This window comes from Camelus bactrianus, chromosome 1 (assembly GCF_048773025.1).
Source record: "Camelus bactrianus isolate YW-2024 breed Bactrian camel chromosome 1, ASM4877302v1, whole genome shotgun sequence".
Lineage (NCBI taxonomy): Eukaryota > Metazoa > Chordata > Mammalia > Artiodactyla > Camelidae > Camelus > Camelus bactrianus.
In genome coordinates, this window is record NC_133539.1 from 132852432 (window position 1) to 132877779 (window position 25348).

Below are 25348 nucleotides of genomic sequence, written 5' to 3' on the forward strand. Positions count from 1 at the left end.
TGCCTGTCATATATATATACACATACATACATACATGTATATGAGAAATCTATGTATATGTGTGTGTATATATGCTGTATTGAAAAATAAGGCCACACTATATGTTTTGTGCAGCTCGGTTTATTCACTGAGGTGTATATCATAGACGTCCTCCCACTCCAGACTCACCTGGTCCTTTCAGATAGAGTAGAGGGGTCTCCTGATGTGCAGTAGATTTGGTCTCTTGTGTAAGGACACCTTTGGTGGGAGAGTACTGTGGACAAGGCCTTGGACCACGCCAAAACGCCTGCCCCTTAGTGCCCACAGCTCGCCTTGATTTACCGCATCATTGTCTTGATGGTGGATACTTAAGTTTTCTCCATTTTCCACTGTCAGAAAGGGTGTTTGACTGGCGTCCTTCTTGTACAAACATTCCTGTGATCTTGTATGAGTATTCCTTTAGTTAAGGTTTCTGGAAATTTAGTCCCTGGATGTGACAATTACATACATCACAGGCTCCTTTCAAGTGACTCTAGAAATTCCTTCTCCTGCGGGGAATGAAAAGATGTAGAATAACTTATGTAACCAATTCTCTATCGCTGGATATGATTTCACTTCAGCTTTTCTTCCCACCATTGTAAAAAGTGCTGTGTAAATGCTCTGATGAGTAAATCTTTTTGAACTGATTTTTTTCTAAACGAAACGATTCCTAGAAGGGGAGTTGAATCTGTGTGTACACACGTTTATCAGAGTTTACATATCCATTGACATGTCGTCCTCCAAACACGTTGCTCACAGTTTGTTCTCTCACAGATGGACACTAGCTAGAACAACTTTTAAAAATATTTGCCAATATGATGAGCAAAAGTGCTTTTTCATTGTTTTAGTTTGCATTTGATGACCAATGAGGTATTCAGCATTTTTCACTTATTAGCCATCTGACTTTTAAAACGTGAATGATCCCTTTTGTCCTTCGCACACAGTTAAGTGAGGGAGCTTCTTGTTGCTTTGTGACAGCTCTTTGTATGTTATGAACATTAACCCCTTGACTTCATCAATATGTATCACGCAGTTTTTACTTGTCATTTCTTGCCTTTCATTTTATTCAGTAGGTTTACTTTTGTTGTGGCCCAAAATATACTTAAGATAGTAAATGTCTTCTTTTTGGGTTTTATTTTTGGTATTATTTTAGAAATACTTTCTTATAATGGTACAAATCTCTTCTGTAGGTTTTTTAATCTCTAAGATGGAGATGATAATAGTACTTGTTATAGTGAGGAGAAGTTGAATTAATATGAGCAAAGAGTTGCATTTGCTGTTATTAGTACTTTTTAATATTTACATCACTATCTGTAATTTTTCTTTGGTCATTATGACAGGAATAGAATTTGTTCTTTCCAGGTGATTCTCTGATTTTCCCAGGACAATTATTGAATTCATACTTTGCTCTTTGATTTGAAATCCCACATGCACAAAATACTTATGTACACTAAAGTCTCTTTTTGAGCTCATGGTTTATTTCTGTCAATCTTACTTTATTACTCCAGCACCATAACTTACATATTGTAAAAATTTATTTAATATCTGACAGTGTGATTTTTTTTTTGATTCTTTTCTTCCATCCCAATTTTTCTTGGCTAGTATTATGACTTTATTATTCCTGAAGAATTCTAAAATTCTTTGTTCAAGTTAAAGAATAAAAACAGATAAGGGTTTTCATAGGATTTTTTAGTAAGTTTTGAATTATCTTTAAAAGAGCATTCATTTTACAAAGCTGCTTTCCTCCATGCAATATGTTGATGTCTCTACATTCACATCTCTTAATTTACCCCTCAGTATAGTCCTGTATTTTTCTCCATGTACAACATGGGCATTATTTTTGAGTTTAGCCCAGATTATTGTTTATGTTTTACTTAATTTTGTAAGTGAGAATTTTTTGCAATTATATTTTTTAACTCTTCAAACTGACACCTAGGAAGGCAGATTCGGATTGTCAATACTCACTTTGTAACTTGTCATTTAAAATTGTAAGTATTAAATACTTGTTCCAGAATCCTTTCTTTTCTGTTTTTCAAAATTTGTTTCCAAGATTATCAAAGTGGTCGTAGCTAAGTAGTGTATTTGGGGAGACTGATGGAGAGAGGTAGTGTGGCTCATGTACAAACTGTGAGCATTTTCATGGCTGCCTTTAGGCTGGAGAGGCCTCCGAAGAGCCCAGATTAGACCAGGGATGGCTTTTTATGCACTTGAAAGCCAGCATTCCTGCCTTTGTGGAGAAGCCTGTTGGGCGTGACAGGTAGATGATCAAGGTCCGATGGAGGCCATTGGCTGCACAGAGCGCTGTGACTGTGAGAACTGGCGACCATTAACATGGGAAATGCTTGGCGCCAGGAACACTGCAGGGGAGCTGGGGAGCCTGTGTGTTAAGGATTTTCCAGTCCTGGGAGTGAGAAGAGCAGACTCTGCATTCAGATCTGAGTTTGAATTCATCCTCTCTTGTTTAATGGTCCTCTGACTTTTGTCAAGTTATATATCCGCTTTGAACTCCTGTTTTCTTGTGTCTCAAAATAGGAGAATTACGGCCTGCTGCTAGAGTGTTTGATCAGGGTAAATGATTTGTGTCTATAAGATGCCACGTACTGTCACAAGTTCAGTGAGAAATGGGCTGTTGCCTCTTCTGCAACTCAGTGTTCGACAACACACCTGGGGAAAGCCAGTCCCTAATTTGTGTGTGATGCAAGTGGGAACAAAATTAATGTCTTGCCTTTCGCTAGCAGTATTCTTACTCCTTTGCTTCATTTACTTCTTTCCTCCTTTCATTTCCCCTTTCCCCTCCTCCACCAAAAGAACCTGAGAATATCTCAGAACACTAGATTCAAATTACTTTAAAGGTTGTCTCATCCTCATGAAATGACAGTAACATAAAAAAATCTGTACACATCCCAGAATTCATTGTATTTGATTTACGCACACACGCGCGCGCACACACACACACACACACAATCAGGCTACCTCCCACTTACAGAGGAAGAAGAACCACTTATTCTGAGTTTTCATTCACTGTCCGTGAGAGCAAAGTGTCTTATGCAGACTTTCACCTGGCTTCATGCATGGTGTTTTTAGTTGGATTTCTGCTTTGTGGCCATAGAATTATTCTCCTAACAGAAGAGAGGAAGTGGAGACATAGACATTCTGCTCAGATATTGGTGTCATCATATTTGAGTTGGGAAGGACTTAAGACAGCATAGAGTCGTATCTGTTTATGGGTGAGAATCCATGATAGTGTAACTTGGACAAGAACCTGGATCTTCTGCCATCGTGCCCACGAGGGTGAAGAGGCAACTTGGTGGGGGATGGCAGTGATCCTTCTTGCTTGAGTTCCAGGGTCTTGCTAGTTTTCATTGCTCACCTGCCTTTAGTTAAGGTCCATGTGGCCTCTCATGGGAAGGTCACGCTGTTCTGATAAAGTTACTAATCAGCAAAAAGCTCTGGACCCACTCATATTTCCCAGAGTTTTTTCTGCTGACCTGCTGACACTTTATATAAATGAGACCTAAGAAACTACTGGATATAAAATCCTTTGTGTTATCCTCGAGTTCCATAGGAATGGGGTGCTGTCTCAGGCTGTCTAAGGCTAGATCTGAATAAAGATAGGGTGATAGGCTTTGCTGCTGGACCCTCCACAATCAAATGTGTTTTCCACCTTAGTGTTTAGAATCAGGCAGATGAGCTCAAATCTTGCCTTTACCAGTTATTAGCTTAGTGACCTTGGGGAAGAAACTGTACTTAATTGTGTTCAATTTTCTTTGTTTGTAAATAAGTTAAGTATTTATTTTAAGGTTTTTGATTTAGAGTTGAATGAGTTAATTTCCTCATTTATACCTAAAATTCATATCGCGTGGCTCTATGATGGTGCCTTGGTTGTTGATTACTAAGGCACTCGGCAGGGAGAAAGGGGGTGGGGGACCCCTGGATTCTAGAGCTTATTATATTCCAGGATATGCTTGTAAAAGACTGGATGTGCAGTGGATTTTTAGTAAATATCCATTCCTTTCCTAATCCGCATTGATTGTGTATATATCTTTATATTAATATATGAACAAATTTATAATGCAATTTAAATCTTTCTGTAGAATTTAAAATATGTAGTTGTAACAAAAATACGTGAAATAAAATGATTTCATTTTTATTTTCTTTTCAATAAGCAAAACAAAATAAAATAGAAAAGAAAAAAAAAGGTTTGAAGGAGTAGAAATAACTTTCTTTCCATAGAATCAATTCCCTAACAAAGGTTTTTTGGTTGTGTTGTTAAACAGCATATAAAATTGATAGGTTGTGACATATTGGAAATGAGGAAACAGTGGAGACATACTACCTCCAATGAAGTCATTTAGTTACCACGTCAAAACTAGTTCTGCTTCCTGAATGACAGGCCAGTAAATCGGGAGATGAGGTGTTAGAGCAAGGAATAGTGACTTTATTTGAAAAGCTGGCAGACCCAGAAGATGGCATACTGATATCCTGGAGAACCCTCTTCCCCAAGTCAGAATTCAGTCTACTTTTTTACTAAAAAGGGGCGGGGGTGTGGTTGGTTGTTGCAAACTTCTTGCTGTACGAATTGATTTCCTTGGAATCCTTTGTTCTTGCAGCTGTCCATGTGGGTCAAATCATGGCACCCCTGTAAAACCTCAAAAAAAACAAAGTTTATTCTTTATTTTGCAACTTGCCATCTCTACATAAGTGTAGAAGAGCTAACATCCTTAAAGATCAGAGCCCGCAAAATAGGCCCTCCTGGATATTTCAGGCTAAAGGCAACTTTCTTTTACAAAAGGTGCAGAGATAACAAGTCTTAGCCTAGAAAACAGGGTACAGGTTTAAAGACAAACGAACACATCTAACATGGAGTCAAATTTGTTCTTTTCTATTACAATTTCTTTTTCCACCTCATAGATAATTTTAGTAAGAAACATGAGCAATTTTTTTACTTTTGCTTCTTAATAACGGATAAGTGGCCCAACTACAGTTTTGTGAACAGGGATGCTGTGCGGGCATAGGGGTCACAGCAAATTCTTGTTGGGGGTGGTCAACCCTGCAACATGTCTGATGCCCTGTGAGTGTTGGTGAGAGTCCCCCTAACCAGGGGCTCTCTTCAGGAACCACCATGTGGGCATTGACCTCTGGAGACTTCTTTTTCAGCTGTAGGAAATTTTTTTTAGATGCTGTGATGAAAAAATCACTCCAGCTGGGGATAATCAGGGAATAAAGGAAGGGGAAAAGGGCTTGGAGTAGTGTAGAAGAGAAGGACAGAAGATCAGGGAGCCTGGGGGCTTGGGGGCAGGGCCTTGGGAGAGAGAGTAGCAGAGGTGGGGAGGGGCCCGGCTCCAGAACCAGCTCCTGCACCTTTCCCTGCACCCAAGCCTCACAGCTTTTAATTGGGCCCAAGACTCTTTCCTGTCTGGATGTCACCCTGGGCAGAACGTTGAGAATCGAAGGTAAGGTGTGGGCAGCACTCACCTAGGGGGTCACTGAGGACTTGGTCAAGTCCACAGTGCCTTTTCTAGTCATGTGTCTTCACCTGTTCTTTATCTCAGGATCTGAGAAGCAGGAGCAAGGAACTCAGGGAGAGATCCAGGAAGACATCTGACTCTGTTAAGAGACGACAGTCACAGCGACACGGGGAGCGAGGACACTTGCAGCAAAGTAAAATGACTTCACAACTATTGCATCAGAGCTGCAGGTGTGAGAGAGCCTAAGCCTGTCTCAGAGTGCAGGGGACAAGAGGAAAGGAATGGTAAAATTAACACTGACAATTGAAATTTTGTTAAATAGCCTGCTAATATTAATTGTATCAAATGAATGTATGCAGGTGTATTTCTATGATCATTTATAGGTACACACAACCCCACCAGCCCCTCTTTCTCCCATCGGGGATGGGCTTTCTCAAGCACAGTGCCCCTCCTGGTTGAGTGGGCCACGCTGCGGGTCCTCGTCTGGGGCCAGGCTGCTGCAGGACACTGAGTCCCCGAGGCACGGCCTGGGAGACATGACAGGAACATCTCTGCTCATAACTGAGAGCCTCCGTTTCCCCCTGCAGTGTAAGAATGCCGGTGACTCAGTTAGAAGCATGCATCCAACCCGTCCTTCCGTGTCATCACCATCTAGAATCGGTGCCTGAATCTTCTGAATTTCTCCAGAATGTGGTTTAAAATCACCTTCGACAATTGAGTGTGTGTCCTCTTACAAGTGGAGGAATTGCTGCCGTTTCCCTGGAACTTACTCACCACTAGTCCATCTGATTTTTCTGTGCTAGGATTCAGTATGGCATGCTAAAAATTCTGCAGTCAGATCTTGAAACACTGATGAAGAGGATTATTTATTTTATTTCTTTATATGATAGTGTTTTACTTTCAAAATTCAGAGTTTTCGGTTCTTTCAAAAAATTTTTTGGGGGTTGGAGAAACAACTTTGCTCTTACCATCTCTGTGACCTGTTGCTTTGTGCCTCTCACCTGTCTTCTGTCACTTGTGAGGTGGTTCCATTTGTGACCCTGTCAGGGTTGTTCATGTTATAAAACATATAGTCTGTTAAAGTACAGTCCCTTTTACTCCGAAGACATTCCACAAATACTCCTTAAATCTGGGTGTGGTTTTAAGAAGACAGAATCATTAGAACATGTACTTGCAGGTTGCTAGTGCAAAATCCCCAAATCAGTAGTCTAGCTCAACATCTAAAATCTTTCTAATCTACCTTGGGTTTGTATGGATAAGTGAAGCAGTTTGCTAAGAACTCAAGACCAGGGTTAGAATACAGGCTGGTGTAGCTCAGCAGGTCCTCCCAACCTGATGCTCTGCCAGAGGGAGGGGCCGAGGGGAGAGGGCTTGTCCTGCCCTCCCTGAGCTGACAATTTGATGGCAAAGATCTTTATCAGGTGAAGAACTGGGAGTTTCTTCTAAGAAGAGTGGGTTTGAAAAGAGTCCTAAAACCGCGGGAGTGACACAATCCCTTTTGTCTCAAGTACGTGAGAGCGGCTGTGGGGACACTTGGGAGACTCGTGAGTCCAGGTGTGCAGTGTTGGTGGCTTCCACTTGAGCGGTGGGACGGTCAGTGTGTAAAAGCGAACAGATTGAAGGCATGTTTAGATGGTAAAAATGAAAGGATGAATGCTGTCTGTGAAGGTAGGATGGAGGAAGGCCCAGGTTTCTGGGTGGATTAATGAGGTAAGTGATGGTCCTGCTGTGCTCTGAGGAGGGAAAGCTGCAGAGGGAGCTCTGGGGGAAAACTGATGAGTTCAGCTGTGGGTGAAGTGAAAGGCTGTTAGATGTGTGGACTGGGAGATCTGGTGAGAGCAGGTACTGAGTAGGAGGAGGGGAGAGAGACCTTCAAATCATTTTGTCTTGTGAACATACAAATAAGTATGAGTAATGACACACAACACCTCTATATTCTGGATTAAAACCCAGTAACATTTTTCTATATTGACTGCAGAGGTTCTTAATTATTTTTTAATAGAAATAAAAAAATAGAAACAAAATAGTGAAGTTAATGAACATCTTAGAGTTGATGTGTGTCCTTGTATGTATTTTGATACCTCATCTGTTTATAACCATAATCTACAAAAAGTTAGCTTGTTTAGCATAAGAGTTAAACAGAGGGACGTGAAACACACTGTTGGGGGTTGAGGCTGATCACCTTGGGCAAACTATGTCGCCTCTCTGTCCCTTAGTTACTTCTTCTGTGACTGCCTCCAGGCCCCTCATCACAGCTGATTTCCTAGACTAGATGTTGGGAGGGAGGCTGCTGAAGGGGCTAAGAAGTGGTAACTGCTTGGGATACTGAAGAGAGAGACGAAAACCGATTAAAGCCGAGAAACTGAGTACAAATACCCTCAAAAAAGGAAAAAAAAAATCACAAAGTGTTTTGAGCCACTTAGCGTAAGGGAAACAAAATCACGTGGACCCAATTTTCTTGAGCATATGAGTATAGTGGGTGGAAGGGTGTCATCAGAAAAGTGTTGAGAAAAGGCCTTTTGGTTTCCCTTGACATTTGCAGTAAGGATGGGAGCAGAAGCGAAAACCCCCTGTTCACTGTGGAAGGTGCTTTTTTTTGCAAAACTGACCAAAGGTTGGAGACAAGTCATCAGCGGTGCTGGCAAATGAAGAGACTTCTGGATTGGGTGGGGCACTTGCTGTGACTTCCAGGTGGCCTGCTGGCTGGGGGCTGTGAGGCGGGCAGTAGGTTTGCAGGGTGACCCGGGCATAATTCCTGGCTCTGAGGCTGCTGGTCTGACTAGCAGACCTGAGCACCCGCAGACCTAATGGGGCAGCTCGGGATGTGGCCTGGGACACCTGCCTTTCTGAGGGCAAGAAGAGGGCTCCCCTGAGGGGGTGTCCCTGTGGAGAGTGGAAAAGTCCTCCTGCAGGGGAAGAAGTGCCTCTGAGCAGGGGGAAGGATGCACAGGCAAGACCAGCCTGAGCATGGAGGTTTTGGGAAGCCGGAAGTCATAAAGTGGCCCAAGCAGCCTTGTTCCTGCGAGATTGGAAGGAAAAGATGCTGAAAAAGCAGGCTAGGGTCAGAACGTGTTGTGGGTTATGAGTGACAGTAAAGGACTGGTCAGGCAGGCACGAGAGAACCCTGTGGGCGTCCCAGCTGGGGCATCACGCCAGAGGGAGGAGCAGAGGTATGGACTTTGCCACTTATTAGCTGTGTGACTTTGAGCAATATCACCCCAACCCTCTCTATATATATCTTCATCTGTAAAGTGACACAGCTCGTGTCATCAGAAGGCTTAGTTTAGCTCTGATCCTTTAGTCCAGTCCTGTCAGTGCTGCCCTGCAAGGTTCTGCAGCAGCTGCTCTTACCCTGAGAAGGGAGGGCGTAGAGGGACATTGTAGTGCCCGAGGGCAGGAAGGGGTTGCTTTAAAAGCAGACATGTAGCCGCCTGCAGCTGCAGGCCTGCAGGCAGTTTGGTTGATGGTCCTGGAGAGGACTTTGGAGGCCATAGCATCATCTTAAAACTTGTTTTCCCTTGGGGACCGGATTTGCCTTTGCAGATTAATGTTGAAGATTTGGGCTTCTGGCAAAGCTGTTTTCAGAGATGAGTATATACATAACATATAGTATAAAATAAAATGCTTTTATTTAATCTGTGGGACTTTGTAGCTGTTTGGAGCAGTTCTGTTGGCCTGGTCTCCACGGAGGACACTAGGGGTCAGCAGAGCGTGCGGGAGGGCAGGCCAACCGCTGTGCTTCTGCGGAGGGTTCTCCCCAGCATGGAGCTCTGTTAAGTTGAATCTTCTCTGAGTTTGGTTGCCAAGCGTGCAGACAGCAAATTAATGAGTTCTGGTGGGATTGTATAATGACAGGAAGAAAGAGGAAACCGTAGTTTTTCGGGACTAGAACATGCTTTTGGTTCCTGACTCAGTGTGTTCCATTACAGAATTGATGAGTTGTGTCTATTCTGGGACTTCATTGAAATAATCGTTCAGCCTAAAATTTAAGAGTTATGTTTTATTTGGCGGGAGGCCTCGAGCCTGGATGACAGCCTCTCAGATCTCTGAGGGACTGCTCCCAAGAGGTAGGGGAGGAGCTTGGATAAATAGGAGCTTTACAACAAAGACCAGGTACTTGGAACAATAAAAGATTGCTTGTTATCTAAAGAAAGCCAGATATCTCAAGTTCAAGTATTTAGTGCTTTTCTATGTATGGGATGAAGCAAACATATGGGTTATTGAATTCATTCCTTTGGCAAGCACCTAGCTATCTAGGGACAGTATCCTGTCCTTTCTTATTCTGAGTCTGCTCAGAGGGCACCACTGCGAGTGGCTGAAAGGCTGGGTTTCAGGCATATCCTCGCTGGGGTGTGGCAGCAGCTGCTGAGGGCTTGGTCTCAGCATTCTTTGTTTACTGACATGGTTGCAGTATTTTCACTCACATTGTAGTATTTTCATTCACAGTGCTCCCCCTTGGTCCTAAATTCGACCTATATTTTGAGAGACATTTCATGACCAATTTTGTCCCACGGTGCTAGGATGGCTCATTCCTATTTCAGGTGAAGAATTTTCTGAGCTGCCATTCAAGGTGTTAGGTTTTTTTATCAGGGCCTGTTGATACTAAAAGTTTTCTGGATCGCCTGTCTTACTAGTCTATTATGATCCAGGAAATGTTTGCCCTTCGTTGCTCATTCCCATACCTAGAATCACACTATTACATTTATTTTATGCAGGGTTAAAAATTTTATCTATTTCTTCAGGATGTTTAGCCATCATCAATCTTGTAGGCCTAGTTACACGTTGGGAAATGTAACAGACAACAATTTAATAAAATAGAGATCATATAACTAATATAGCTAGTAACGTTTTTAAGTAACGAGTAAGAATTTAATAGTAGAGAAGTTGTATATTTGGGTTAAAATTTTGCTTGTATTTCTGATTGAGTTTGAGTGATCTTATGAGAAAGTTCATATTTATGGTCAGGCTCCGAGCAGGTATTAATTGGCCAGGTGAGTTCTCCCACGTTGTAAGATCAACAGTGGCCTAAACAGAACTATAAATTATTTTTAGAATAACGTTTCTGAGGGCTATCTAGTTAGAGCCTTGGAGTAGGGAAACCCACCAAGGTAACACAGAAGTACTAGACATAGGTAATTTACCATAAACTTAACAATTGGAGTAGTTCATAATCAAAGGTAGGAGAAATTGTCAAAGTAATTGGTATACAAGCCTGGTCCGTTGTCTTGGGTCAGCTGTCGAGCTCAGATGTCGTCTTCTTCTCATCCTGGCCTGGTAGCTTTTTCACCATTTTGGCATTGTTTTCAGGTGAGCAAGTGCTCTATAGGCCAGTGCATTGCAGTGGCTGTTTCTGATAGGAAATGAATCCGAAATTCCGTTTCCTTCAGCTTTTGTGTGTATGGTCTAGTTAAGAGTACTTGATAAAAGGTCTTTCCATTCAGGTTGGAGACAGTTCTTTAAGTCATGCATATTCCAGTATGTATAATCCCCTGGCTTAGGTCATGGAGCATTGGAAATTTACACAAGGATAGATTACTGAGCTTCGGAAACAAACCTAGAGTATCCTTTTCATAATTAAATTAAACTGTACAGCAATATGACATAAAAGCAAGGAATGATCTGGGAAGTGTCTTAGTAAATATAGACTTCAATTAACAAAACTAGAACTTAATATCCAGTAAAATATAAGATTTTTTCTCTCTAAAATTACCCTCATTTTTCTCAAAGCCAAATCAAGATTAATTTCTTTACAAGTCAAGTCTGATTATTTGATCATATAGGCTTTTTTAAATTGGCTGTGTTGGAACTTTTAATAAGGAGTCTCAGGGTAGAATGTTAATAAGATTTGCTAAGGCCTGGAAAGCCCCGTCAACGGCTTGTCATGGATTTCTGCCTTACAAATTTAGGTAAATTCTTTTCTCTTTAAAATCCTTAAAATACCTTGAGATTCCTATATCTGTTAGGAGATGATCTTCCTCATTTGTCTGATAGAGCCACTGGGGACCTAAGAGTTTTTAGTCTATTGAGGGATCAGATAGAGAGAAAAGATAACTGTTCCAAGTCTGATTACATAGGTATAATTTATCAAATTGCTGTGAATCATAGCTAGCTTAAAGAGAAGAGATTCTTTATGTCTGGGAAACAGGTTAAAAGCCAGTAGTATTTTAAACAAAATCAAAATTTATAAACATATTCACCAGTTTACTCAGTCCCATGTAACTAATTCTTTTAATCACAGTTTTCATTGGAAATTTAAAATTTCTTACCCAGTTTAGTTCACTGCTATAGTTTGAAATTTATTAGAAATCAGTAAATCTCCTTGAAGAGCAAGCATTTTGCAAAACCATCAGAAGACAACCATTAACTGTCTATAAATGACAAAAGATTTAAAATCATGGTTAAACACCGTTACACTATAATCGATAAAGAAACCTGGTCACTATACCCAGAATTATCACTGGTAACATTTCAGATATACCAGAATTTTAGGGAGTCCATATAATTTCTACAATGTCTATATTAATAATATTTTCTCATACAATATAACCTTAGAAGATTTATTATTCATTTGACAATATCATGTTATTTAACACGCCAATTGAAACTTACTCTTTTAAAATCTCTCTTTGGGATGTTTCAGGGGCCATCTGTAACTTCCCAAACTTAACTGGAGATTAAAAGAACTTTAATTAGAAATTGATATCTGGGGATCTTTTTAAAAGATTTCAGAACACTTGGTCAGATAAACATATAGGTCACTGTAAAGCAGTACTTATTCATTAACAAGAAACTACGTCAAAGGTAAAGGCAGAACAGATCAGTTAAGTGGTATAAGAAGGTTTACAATCTGTTGCTGAAGGTGGATTAACATTTCAAAAAACATGTTTCCTCTTAACAGCGAGAAAACCAAATCTAGTCTTGTACCAACTTACTTCTAAGATTCATTTACTTTGCCCAAGTTGATTCTAAATTTAGCCAATTCCGACAACGTACGAAACTCTTTCCTTAGGGTACCTCTTCCACAAGCCTTCCACAGATTTCTATTCTCATATTAGTGTGTCCCTTATTTTCTCTTCCATTCAGAAATAACCAGCTTCAGGACAAAGTCACTATTTTTCATTAACAAAATATAATTCCATTCTTATATCTTCCTTTACACATTTATCTTACTTTCCTAGGATACTGAGATCATTCCCTTAAAAATAGAGTCTATTTCAGGGTGGCACCATCCATTTATTAATATATCTAAACACCTTTAGTTTCTCTGTAAGAGTAAGTTAAATGTTAAGTAATTCATATTTCAATCTTATTTTATCTGAAAATGGCATAGCTATTAAATAAAATCCTATCATTTAACTTAATTTAGCACAACTCTAGAATTTAAAGATACCAAACATTTAGAGATTATGTTAAGCATACATTTTAAAAATATATTTTAAAAATTTACCCAAAGCTCTCATCTCATTTGCATTTAATTTACTTAAAATTTTACCACACCACATTACTGTTATTTTTTTCTTGACAAATCTTCACCAGATATAACAGAATCTTATTTGACTTTCATTAAACCTAGGTACAGTAAAGGTATTATACTTAATATTGATGACTTTAAAGATGTCTATATTAATTAGAACAAACTTAAACTAAACAATATCAAATATTATCTTAATATTGAATTTTTCCAGTTCACGTGATGCTGAAAGTCAATTTGTTCAGTTTTTATTTTAAAAATACTTAATTTGTAAGCTCTTATTTTTTACGTCAATTAAGCAGAGATCTTTCACTTTGATTTTTTTTTTTAGCTGTATAAATATCTCACATCTGTAATGTGTACGCAGGTTTATAAACAGACAAAAGCTAGAGATCTCATAGCTTCACTTTAAAAGTTAATTATAATATAGGTATAATAATAGTTCTAGTAGGCTGAATTTGCTTGCTCAAATCACTAAGGCTTACTATTTATGAAACAGATATTTAAGATTTCTTGACAAAGTCTGAAGGACCCGTCAGAGTTCTGAGTTCTAAAATGCCAAAAATTTCTTGGCCCTAAGTTTTATCTCATTGAGCTAACTAGGCTCAGTCCTAGGTCACTGTTTCTGTATTTACATTTCTGGTCTGCAAGACAAAGACACACGCTTCCAGTTCCCCAGAGAACTGCTCTGTCACCCAGAACCAATTGTATCTCCTTAATTGGCATTTTTTTATCAATCAGGAGAGCTGTAAACAAAGAATTCAATGTTTTAAAACTTTAAGGTTTACTTTATCATGTCTTCCAAAGCTTGCATAAGGTATTTAGTGATGTCTCTTTTCCTTGAGTTATAAGTTAAACCCAGGGTAAACCTCTTATTATATTTTTTTTATTAGCCACTGTATATTAGTTTTTAGTTCTACGTTATATTGGATGGCTCATGTAACTCTATTGGTTTCCTTTACTTTGTTCAATTAATATTTTCTGAGGGACAGATATGTGCCCAGCCTTATAATACCAAGAAGGGGAAGCGTTTTTCCATTGAAACAGATCTACCCCACAACATAATTAAGCAAAAGGTTTATATAAAGACCATTTAAATATACCAATTTTATAAATATTTATCTCAAATTTTTTAAATCTTATACCTTTAATTTTTATATTTATTAGGTTTAATCAATAATTTTTATTTCTAGAAGGATTGCCAGAAACTTTTTGTTGTTGTTGTTCATTGTATCTAATTTTATAGAAAAGTCTCTAGGATGCCCAAGTTTCAGCCAAAGTGCTTAGGTCCTACTCAATTTTTAATTTGATTAATTGGTCTGTTGTCCCAATCATTAATCAAGTATATCAGTCTATATATACATATATTTTAAACTGTGGCAAATAAAATGGACTTGTTTGAACTTTAATGTTGGGGGACAGTAGGTGATCTCTTTGGCCCTTTTTTTTAACTTTACTAGTGTAGTATCAAAACCTTGTATCTATTCCAAAAATGTCCATTTTATTTATCTCATTCAAAATAACCATATAAAAATATTTATCCATTTGGGATAAGCCCTTATCTTTTTTTTTCTGACATTTTTACAATCCTTTTTCCAGTTATTCAACTTAATTACCAATAATTATTCTAAGTTTTTATTAACATCTCTAGAACCATTTATTGGAAAGGAAAAACACAAATGTAGCTTTTCAAAACAGTTTTTTTTTTTAACTAAGTTCTTAGGTTAACAATTAGATATATTTTTCTATCTTTAAACTTGATTTTAATAGGTACCAATTAAACAGCTGTTTATCATGAGATCTCTTTCAACTTTCACAAATTTAAAAGCTTTTCCAAATTAAAGGATCCATCATATGGCCATCAATTTATATATATATATATATATAGTGATTTTAAATGAATAAGATGAAGAGGCTTTTCCACATGAGAGTGGGGGTGTTGCCTAAATAAAATTCAAAGCTTTACTCTCCAAAATCTAAAGGCCTTTGTGGTCCAGGCTGATGCAACAAAGTTTAAGATGGCAAAATATCTGAAAATTGGTACAAACAAAGAATTGCTTAGAATCCAATTTATTTACGTGGCCACCATATGTACGCAATACTTGTACCTTTTGTATGGCAGAGTCCAAGGTTTCCTTTAAAAAGAAAGTAAACATACATATACATACATAAACACACTTAAAAGACCCAGAGAAAGATAAAACGTTTACATTTCAAGGACACAGGAAGAGAAATTCAAGTTCCCCCTAAAGTGGATTTAGTTTTTATAAGTTCAGAATTCCAAAAAATGTTTCTATCAGGCCTGATTATTTACTTTCAGATTGAGATTTTCTTTTCTAATTCCCAATTAATGTTGTAAGTTTTGTATGTACATAAACCTGGCTGGGGTATTAATTGGAGGCTGGCAATCTGTCATTTCTTTTTCTTTTCTTTTCTTTTTTTTATTTTTTTTGAAAGTTCTATTCCCCATTGTAAGGTCGGGTACTCAGAATAAATTTGCTAGTAAGATTTCCCGCAGGGACAACTCTATGGCATGAAGTCTTTGTCTCTACCACTCCTGCAAGATTCTCTGTCACCCGAGAAAGCTGTTACCAGCCAGGAGGATGGTCCCATTTTTGGAGTTGAAAGGTTCCTCGTAAGAGTTTTACTTTTATCCTGAAAAATTCAATGGATGTAACCAAATTGAGGAAAACATTAGACCAGCCTCTTACCTAACCACTCAGTCCTGAACCCAGTGTTTTCAACTTGGACCCACTCAGGACGTCTCCACTGGGTGAGTATTTTCCTAATAGGTTTCCACCAGCCCACTTCTGACGTCTCTTCAATGTGGGTATTTCCCGTTACCTTTCAACGAGGTCCCACCCAGTATGTTTCCACTGGGTGGGTAATTCCCCCCAGTCTCCTTCAACTGGAGGGCCAGGTACCTGGAAACACCGCCAAATAAAACTCAGGATTATCAACCAATATATGAGATCCGAGAAACAGGAGAGACTCACCCAAATTCATCTGGACTCCCCGAGGAGGCGGATGGTCACAAAGGGCCACTGCTGGTACAAAGGCCCCAGTTACTCGGAGAGTTCAGGTGGAGAAAGTCTGCTCTGGGTCCCTTCATGGTGTCCAAAACAGTTGACTGAAATACATGTGCCACCTAAAATTTAAGAGTTATGTTTTATTTGTGGGAGGACTCGAGCCAGGATGACAGCCTCTCAGATCTCTCTGAGGGACTGCTCCCAAGAGGTTTGGGATGAGCTAGGATATATAGGAGCTTTACAACAAAGACAAGGTTGTTGGAACAATAAAAGATTGCTTGTTATCTAAAGAAAGCCAGGTATCTCAAGTTCAATAATTTAGTGCTTTTCTATATATGGGAGGAAGAAAATATTTTGGACTCACTGAATTCATTCTTTAGACAAGCACCTAGCTATCTAGGGCCAGTATCCTGTCCTTTCTTATTCTGAGTCTGCTCAGAGGGCACCATTGTGAGTTGCTGCAGCGGCTGGGCTGCAGGCCTTTCCTCGCTGGGGGGTGGCAGCAGCCGCTAATGACTTGGTTTCAGCATTCTTTGCTTACTGACATGGTTGCAGTATTTTCATTCACATTGTAGTATTTTCATTCACGGAATGATTATGGATAATCTGCAACCTTGGAAAGCAGCCGAGATGGAATTACTGCAGGTACCTTCTACTTTAATAAGCCGTGTGCAAACATAAACATGGAGGAAGCATACATTTGGATTTGGTGGTGTAGGGAAGGGTTTCTGCCCATTACAGGAGAACGCAATGCAGAATTCCTTAAGTCCACCTTTCTTTTCTGTAGTGGTTTCTGAGAACAGTTTATGGTAATTAACCAACATTGACAAACGGTGGCACACATTGCATTTAAGAGCTGGCCGACTGCACACTTAGGTATTGGACAGGTGGAATTCATAGGCAAGTGATCAGGTGGCTGGGAGAGAGTTGGAGACAAGGCCTGGGCCCAGAATCCGGTTTAAATCGCCATTTCCTCACCATAGGGCCTTGGACTAGAATGTAACCTCTCTTAACCTGTTGGTGAATCTGTGAAATGGGCATGATATTATTCGTTTCTTCCTGGGATTGTTGTAAGTTCTGAAGAGTATTGTAGCACACATGAAGCACTTAACACACTGGCATTTATCAGTGTTCACTGTGTGCGGCCGCCCCACTTCACGTGTGTCAGAGCCGTAAAAGCAGCATTTGTCTGTTGAGGACGCACTGGTAGCCCCTTGGCTAGGTTATGAATTTGGTGATTTCCTTTAATCCTTGTAACTCTGTGTGCCATGGGCATTTATTTTCATGGACAGATGAGGAATCTCAGGGTAAAGAAGACTGTAATTTGCCCAAAGTCAGATCATAATTTTGGGTGCAGTGGCCTCGGTTCAGCATGTGCCCCAGGGCCTTCTGCCCTCTCCGTTCAGCAATAGAGCCAGATGTGGGGTCAGCTGTTTCCCAGCCCAGAATATCTGGCAGGCCGCAAGACACACTGGCCCTGCGCTGCTTGAGCAAAAACTCCGGGGGAGGCAGTTATAAAAGGGATAAACATAAAAACAGATGACAGCAAACTGTGATCAGCACTGAGAAGGAAAGGAACACACCTCGCAGTGCAGAGCTGCGAGCTTTCCCATCAGTGCTGCTCTGGGGGCGTTCATATCGGCTAAACAAACTCTGCTGCTGCACCAAGGCAGGAAGGCAGGGAGCGTGTGGCCAGGTAGACAGGGCCTTGTTATCATACTCATTACCCATTAAGCTGCAGCTGTCACGGGCAATTACCTAGTAAACAGTTGTCGGCAATAATCATCACGCACTTTTCTTGGTAGTTTTATTGGCCCCACCTTTGAGATGAGGTCATTGAAGCTGGGGAGTTTGCTGCATGCCCGTGATCACCTTGGAAATACCCCCACTGGTCTATCAACCTAGACTGGTGTGGCTGTCATGTCCCAGGCCTGTGAATGGCATCGTGTTGCTTCTCCCAAGTGGCCCAAATGACTGACATTGATATTCTTAATTCGTAGGAAATGGTATGTGACAATAGGTGAAAAAGGTAGTAAGAAATTGTTTGGAAAACTAGAACAAAATCCAATTCTTCCCCAGCTGGGGAAGCGCACCCAGTGTCACCCACCCTACTCACTGCCTGTCACCTCCTCCTTGCTGACTCCACGTTCAGAAGCCACTCTGAGCCTTTGAAGAACATTTTGCCTCATGACACTGTTGAATAGGACCTGCGAACCCTCTGTCCCTGGTTAACCCTCTCTTCAAAGCCATTTAAATTTTTTGCAGGCTCCTCAGCTCAGATGTAAGAAAAGACTCTTTAAACTTCTTGATGCAGCTCCTTAATGAAGATCTTGTGAAGGAAACCTACTCAAAACCTGGGAGGTATGCACACAGTGACTGCAAACTCAGCACTTTGTGATGTTCAGTATCAGATTCGTGGGTGACTCAGGAAAGGCTTTTATAAGGTAACAAGGGGAAAGTGAATGGACGCAGGATGTGTGAGACTGAAACATCTCGGTCCCAGCCAGCAAGGCACCTGCGTTCAGGATGGTGGGTGGGGAGTGCAGAGTTGTCACAAAGAAAGAAGTGGTGGGATGGGAGGGAGGACAGTTAGGTACTTTACTGGGGAGGGAAACAGTGGGTTGAACATTTCCTGGTTGAACAAGAGGACTGTGACATGATGTGCTTGTATTTTGGAGAGAAGGGTTTTGTGGGGACAGGCCTAGGGAGAACGCTGTCAGGCTGGGGAGTCAGCACAACAGGGAAACACACAGAACTGGGCAGACCCCAGGGCCCCTGCTGGGGAAGAGGCTGCCCGCCAATTCGAGCCCTGGGGGCTGCTTCTGTCCCTTAGCTGGGGCCTCAGAGCTCCCTTCACAACCCAGTCCTGTTGATACAAGAAAAAAAAAACGTGACGCATGAGAAGGGCTGTGTCTCAGGCTTTGGATGAGCCCCTGGGATGTGCCCCACCAGATTTTGTTCCTTGGCTTCATGCAGTAAAGAATTCAAGAGCAAGCCAGTGTTGAGTAAAGGTATATTTATTCAGAGAGATACATTGAAAGGCAAGAGAAACTTCACGAGTTGTGGGGGTTTGATGCTCAGATTAAAAGTAGGTACACACTCCACATAGTGTGGGCCTTCTCTGAAGAGGGAGAGAGAGTGGTGACCCCGAGGTGGTGTTTTGTTGCTCTTTTTTCTTGGGCTTGGTGGTTTCATATGCTAATAAGTAGAAGGATCAGCCTTAGGGCAAGGGGCTTGTATTCCCAGAGAGTTGACCATTTCCCACCCTTTGACCTTTTGTGGCTAGCCTTGGGACTGCCATGGTGCCTGGGGCATGTTATTCACCATGTTACTATTACAGTGGGTGCATAATGAAGCTCAAGATCTGCTAGAAGTTAAATCTCTTCATCCTGTGCCTCAAGGCCTATTGGGGGTTGAATCCTTCACCATTATGATGTTAATTGTTGTGGCCTTCCTTGAATGGCTGTGCTCTGCCCCCTTCCATCCTATCTCACTGTGATGACACAGAGAGAACAAAGGCCGGGCCCTGCCTGTGCTCCTGCATTTAACAGCGGGAGGTGAGGTGTGGGCTTATGATGACTCTGAGTGGTGAGAAGGATGTTTCAGATTTTCCCACGTGAGACATGGGGACCTGCCAGCACCCACTGCAGAACTATCTCACGGGCATCGTCGCTTGTGTTGTTTTGGAAACAACAGGCCAGCCAAGAAACAAGCACCACACAGAGGGTTGGAGTACTGAGATTTATTACCCCGGCGGGCTCAGAGGGGCTTCTGTTCCGAAGCTCTGAGCACCTCCAAGACCTGCACGTGAGGTTTTATAGGTTTAATTACAAGTATGGGGCTATTAGCCAATAAGGCTCCAACAACAAAAAGCAAGGAATCAGTACACTGAAGCTTATCAATTTGGAACAGATCACATTACTGACAATTGTTGACATCGGATTTACGAGTTAGCCCAGCAAAACTTACATCAGTAAACGGACACTTATCACACTTAGATTTGTGACTTAGCTTGTTAGCCCAGCTGGGCTTTTCCTTCACAGTGTCACTCATCTTTTCTGTTTTTTTTTTTTTTTAAGTATTTAATCCAAATTTAATATCAGGATTATTTGGGAAAGAAATTTGTCTTTTTCTTTTCTTTGGGGCTCTTTGGGGGGGGTAGGTAATTAGGTGTATTTATCTGTTAGTGGAGGCCCTGGTGTTCGAGCCCAGGACCCTGTGCACGCTAAGCACACGCTGTACCGCCCTCCCCATCATCTTTTTCTTTTTGCTTTATCTGTCAAGAATCTTACACCTGAATTTCTAGTCGGCCTTTAACACTTGCCCTGACTTCATGGAATCCAATTTTATGACTTTACCTCCCCCTGGTTTCATTTAAGTATTGAATCTCCATTTTCTCTTCACTCTCAGTTTTGCCTTTTTGTTGTTATGGTTGTTAAGCTGTGTTTGAAAAAATTGTTTAATTTCTCTTTTAGCAGGAGGCTAAAAGTAAATAAATATGTAAACAAACAGCACACTTAAATGCTTTTATACATTCTAAGCTGTTTAGTAGTTACTTAAAAACTGAATTGAATATTAAAGTGATAACATTTTTAAATTATTTTTTAATTTTTTACAAAGATATAGCTGATTTAAAATATGATATATTTCAGGTGTACAATAGATGCTCCATTTATAGTTACTGTAAAACATTGGCTGTATTCCCTGCGTTGTAAGATACATCCCTGTAGCGTGTTTACATTATATGTTGCAGTTTGTATAAGAAAGTTGGGTAACGCAGAGTCTGGGATGTGGCTGTGTCTGACCCAGGTTCACGCTCACACTGCCTGTTAGAACTCAGGCCCTCACTCCTGTATGCAGGAGAGCGAGTGGAGGTAGCTCTCATCAGCGCTGGTACCAACCTCTGAGTGGCAGTGAAAGCAGTGACTGTGTGTGGACGTGCAGTGTTGTTTCAAGAGCTTTACATGCATTTTTGCATTTAATAATTAAAGCCCTCCTGTGAGGAAGCGTTTTATGATTTTAATGAATAAAACTTTTTTTTGATATTGATAGACTTCAAACCTCCGGAAAATTTACAGGAATAGTACAATAAACACTCAGATACAGTTCACCTTAAAGGGCACTATTTGGCCTTTTGTGTCTGGCTTATTTTAGCATAAAGTTTGAAGGTTCATCCATGTTGTAGCCTGAATCAGTACTTTATTCTTTTAGTTTGATAATATCCTTTTTCTTTTTTTTCGTTTTTGGTCTATTTAAAAACATTTTCATTGAAGTCTAGTCAGTTTATAATGTGTCAGTTTCTTTTGTACAGCACAACACTTCAGTTAAAGAAGAACATACCTGTATTCATTTTCATATTCTTTTTAAACATAAGTTACTATAAGATAATAAATATATTCTCCTGTGCTATACAGTATAAACTTGCTGTTTATTCTATACATACTCTGTATCTGCAAATCTTGAACTCCCAATATATTCCTTCCCACACCTTCTCCTCTCTGGTAACCATAGTTTGGTTTCTATGTCTCTGTGTCTGTTTCTGTTCTGTAGATAAGTTTATCTTTTTGTTTCTTTGCTTTATTTTTTGTTTTTTGTTTTTTGTTTGTTTGTTTGTTTTAGATTCCACATGTGAGCGATCTCATATGGTATTTTTCTTTCTCTTTCGGGCTTACTTCACTTAGAATGACATTCTCCAGGTCCATTCATGTTGCTGCAAATGGCATTATTTTATTATTTTTTTATGGGTGAATAGTAATCTATTGTACAAATACACTACAAACTCTTTATCCAGTCATCTGTCAGTGGACATTTAGGTTGTTTCCATGTCTTGCTATTGTAAATAGTGCTGCTCTGAAAGTTGGGGTGTAGGTGTCTTTTTGAATTACGGATCCTTCTGGATATACGCCCAGGAGTGAGATTGCTGGGTCATATGAGAGGTCAATTTTTAGTCTTTTGAGGAACCTCTATACTGTTTTCCACAATGGCTCCACCAAACTTCATTCCCACCACAGTGTAGGAGGGTTCCGAATTCCCCGCAGCCTCTCCAGCATTTACTGTCTGTGAACTTCTGAATGATGGCTATTCTGACTAGTGAGAGTTGATACTTGATTGCAGTTTTGATTTGCATTTCTCTGATAATGATATTGAGCATTTTTTCATGTGCCTCTTGGTCAATTGTATGTCTTCATTGGAGAAATGTTTCTTTAGGACTTCTGACCATTTTTGGATTGAATTGTTTGTTTTTCTTTCTTATGAAGTGTAAAAGCTGTTTACATATTCTGGGAATTAAGCCCTTGTCAGTCTCATTTATTGCAACTATTTTCTCCCATTCCATAGATTGTCTTTTTGTTTTGCTTATTGTTTCCTTTTCTGTGCTAAAGCTTGCAAGTTTAATTAAATCCCACTTGTATATTTTTGCTTGTATTTCTATTGCTTGAGTAGACTGCTCTAGGAAAACATTGTTGAGATGTATGTCAGATGTTTTGCCTATGTTTTCTTCTAAGAGGTTCATAGTGTCTTGACTACATGTTTAAGTCTTTAAGCCATTTTGAATTCATTTTTGTGTATGCTGTGAGGGAGTAGTCTAACTTCATTCATTTACATGCAGCTGTCCAGTTTTCCCTACATCATTTGCTGAAGAGGCTGTCTTTACTCCATTGTATGTTCTCACCTCCTTTGTCAAAGATTCAATGACCAAAAATTTGTGGGCCTATTCTTGGTAATTTTGTTTACCCATTCATTGATGGATGGATATTGTTTGTAACCTTTGGCTACTCTGAATGATACTGCCATGAATATTGATGTGTAAGTTTTTGTGAGAATATATTTTCATTCTGTTGGCTGTACAGTTGGCCCGCCATATCTGTAGTTTCCACTTCATGGATCCAGATGGCTGGTTGTAAAGGGACTCGAACATCCTTGGATTATGGTATCCAGGGTGGGGGGTTCCTGAAACGAACCCCCCGAGGATACTGAGGGATGACTCTATATGTAGGAGTGGAATTGCTGAGCCATATATTTCTAACCTTTTGAGGAAACACCAGGCTTTTCCAAAGAAGCTGCACCATTGCTCCTTTCCAACGGCTGCATATTGAGGTTTCCCATTTCTCTGCCTCCTGACCGACACTTGTTATTGTCCATGTTTTGATTATAACCATCCTAGTGAGTGTAAAATCAGATATCATTTTGATTTTGATTTCGCAAGTGATGCTGAGCATCTTTTCATATGCTTATTGGCCAATTGTGTATCTATTTAAATACTTGGCATATTTAAAAATTGGGTCAATTTTCTTTGTATTGGTCAGTTGTAAGCATTTGTTTTATATCCTGGATACTAGTCTCTTATTAGATATATGCTCTGCAAAATTTTTCTCCTATTCAGCAGATTGTCGTTTCACTTTACTTTTTTTAAACATTAAAACAATTTCTTTCTAGGGGAGGTAATTAGATTTATTCATTTTATTTTTCTTGCTAAGCACGCACTCTATCACTTGAGCTACCCCCTTCCCCTTTCATTTCACTTTCTTGATGATGTCCTTTGTAACAAATGGTTTTAATTTTGATGAAGTCCATCTTATCTTTCTTGTTTTTCACTTGTGCTCTTGGTATTGTATCTAGGAAGCCATAGCCTATCCTAGGACCACAAAGATTTAAACTATGTCTTCTTTTAGAAAATTTATACATTTAGTTTTTACGTTTCTGTCTGTGATCCATTTTGAATTAATATTTTATTTGTTATATAAAATACGGGGGTCCAGATTCCAGAATCATTCTTTTGCCTTCAGCTACCCAGGTGTCTCTGCACCATTTGTTGAATAGACTATTCTTTCAATGGAGTGTTGTTGGCACATTTCTGGAAAAATGACTGTAAATGTAAGTTTCCCCCCTGGATTTTTTATTGTGTCTCATAGATTTTTGCATTCAAACTTATGCCAGTACCATAATGACTTTAGTACTATAGATTTGTAGTAACCTTTGAGTGAGTCCTCCAAATTTGCTCTTCTTTTTCAAGATTGTTTTGGCTGTCCTGGGCCCCTTGCACTTCCATATGAATTTTGGCATCAGTTTTTCAATTTTTGCAAAGAAGTCAGCTGGAATTTTGATAGGGACTCCATTTAATTTGTAGATCACTTTCGGGAGTCTTAACATTTTTAACAATATTGTCTACCGTTCCATGAACATGGGATGCCTTCCATATATGTAGATCTTTTAATTATTTTTTTGGTGATACTTCAAAATGTTCAATGTGAAAATCTTGTAAAATTTTCTTAAATGTATCTCTCATTTCATTTTTTATGCTGTTGTAATTTGAAAGGCTGAGCTTCCTAAGGGCGGGACTATATATCAATTTATTTATTTCTAGCATTCCTACACAGCAAATACCCTAGATTTATATTTGCTACATAAATCTATCCACAATTCTTCCCACCCCCGTGTCATAAGAAACCAAGACCCAGGTTAAGCTACCTGAACTCCTATGTGGAAGTGAGAAGTGAGACCCTTGGGTGGGGCTTTGTGCAGATTATAATGAAAGCTTATTCATTATGGCTTCATCTTAATTTCTTTTAAACAATCCTCTCAGTGTATATAGTCAGATACATTAAGAACATGACCTTTTGATGTGCAGAGGAGCTAAGACAATAATTTTCAAATAATTTCTAGTGAGAGTGTTGTACTTGAAACCTAATTTGAATCAATCTTTGAAGATTTATGTTTCAGGAGCTTTGACTATATAATACATGTCTTTATTCAATAACTACAACTAAATGCTCAAACAACATGTAAGAGTTTGAGCAAACTGCCCCTGCCCCGTAGTGCTGGTTGGCTGCAGCTGTAACTGGAGTCAAGGCTTACCTATCCCAGTACGCTTGGGCGGATCTGCTCAAAGGGGTTCGTCCAATAGTTTGTCAGTAGTCTTTTGGACAAAGCCATAAAACTTTGATTTAAGGTTGCTGGAATGGAATCTATTTTATTAATATTAAGTAAGCACATATTGAGTGCTTACTGTATGTTGGGAATTGTCCCTCAGCTTCATATCAATATTATTTCGCTTAAAATCTCTCATATTTCCTTGTTATTCATACATTGCAGATAAGGAGACTGAGGATTAGGTCTTCTCTCTTTTGGGGGGAGCTCATTATCAATGATGGGAAGTTGTAAGGAAAAAGATATTGATTCACCCTGAGAAAATATTTTTCTGAGAGTCAGCAATGAATAGGGTGACCACTGAAGAGGGTGATCATTGTTCGATTGAGACGATAACCGGGTTGTATGGAGTCAGCATCCCTGTCCTGGACACGGCACGTGTAGAGCTGCGTGGTGGGTGAGGCGGCGCGGCCGCGCAGGGAACACGGATGCCGGGC

The 25348-nt window shown here is 39.9% G+C and overlaps 1 long non-coding RNA gene across 13 annotated transcripts in view; it reads left to right on the forward strand.

Moving 5' to 3' along the window:
• The window catches only part of LOC141579039 (uncharacterized), a 112255-nt gene that overhangs the window by 81437 nt on the left and 5470 nt on the right, over positions 1-25348 (forward strand). For 9 of the 13 annotated variants that reach the window (XR_012509959.1, XR_012509961.1, XR_012509965.1 and 6 more), the window contains 2 exons: positions 5571-5770; positions 18252-18347. The exons of 1 other annotated variant lie outside the window; for it this stretch is intronic. This is a non-coding gene — a long non-coding RNA (uncharacterized LOC141579039). The remainder of the gene's footprint in view (positions 1-5570; positions 5771-18251; positions 18348-25348) is intronic. 3 more of the 13 variants (XR_012509986.1, XR_012509979.1, XR_012509983.1) reach the window with 2 other exon arrangements.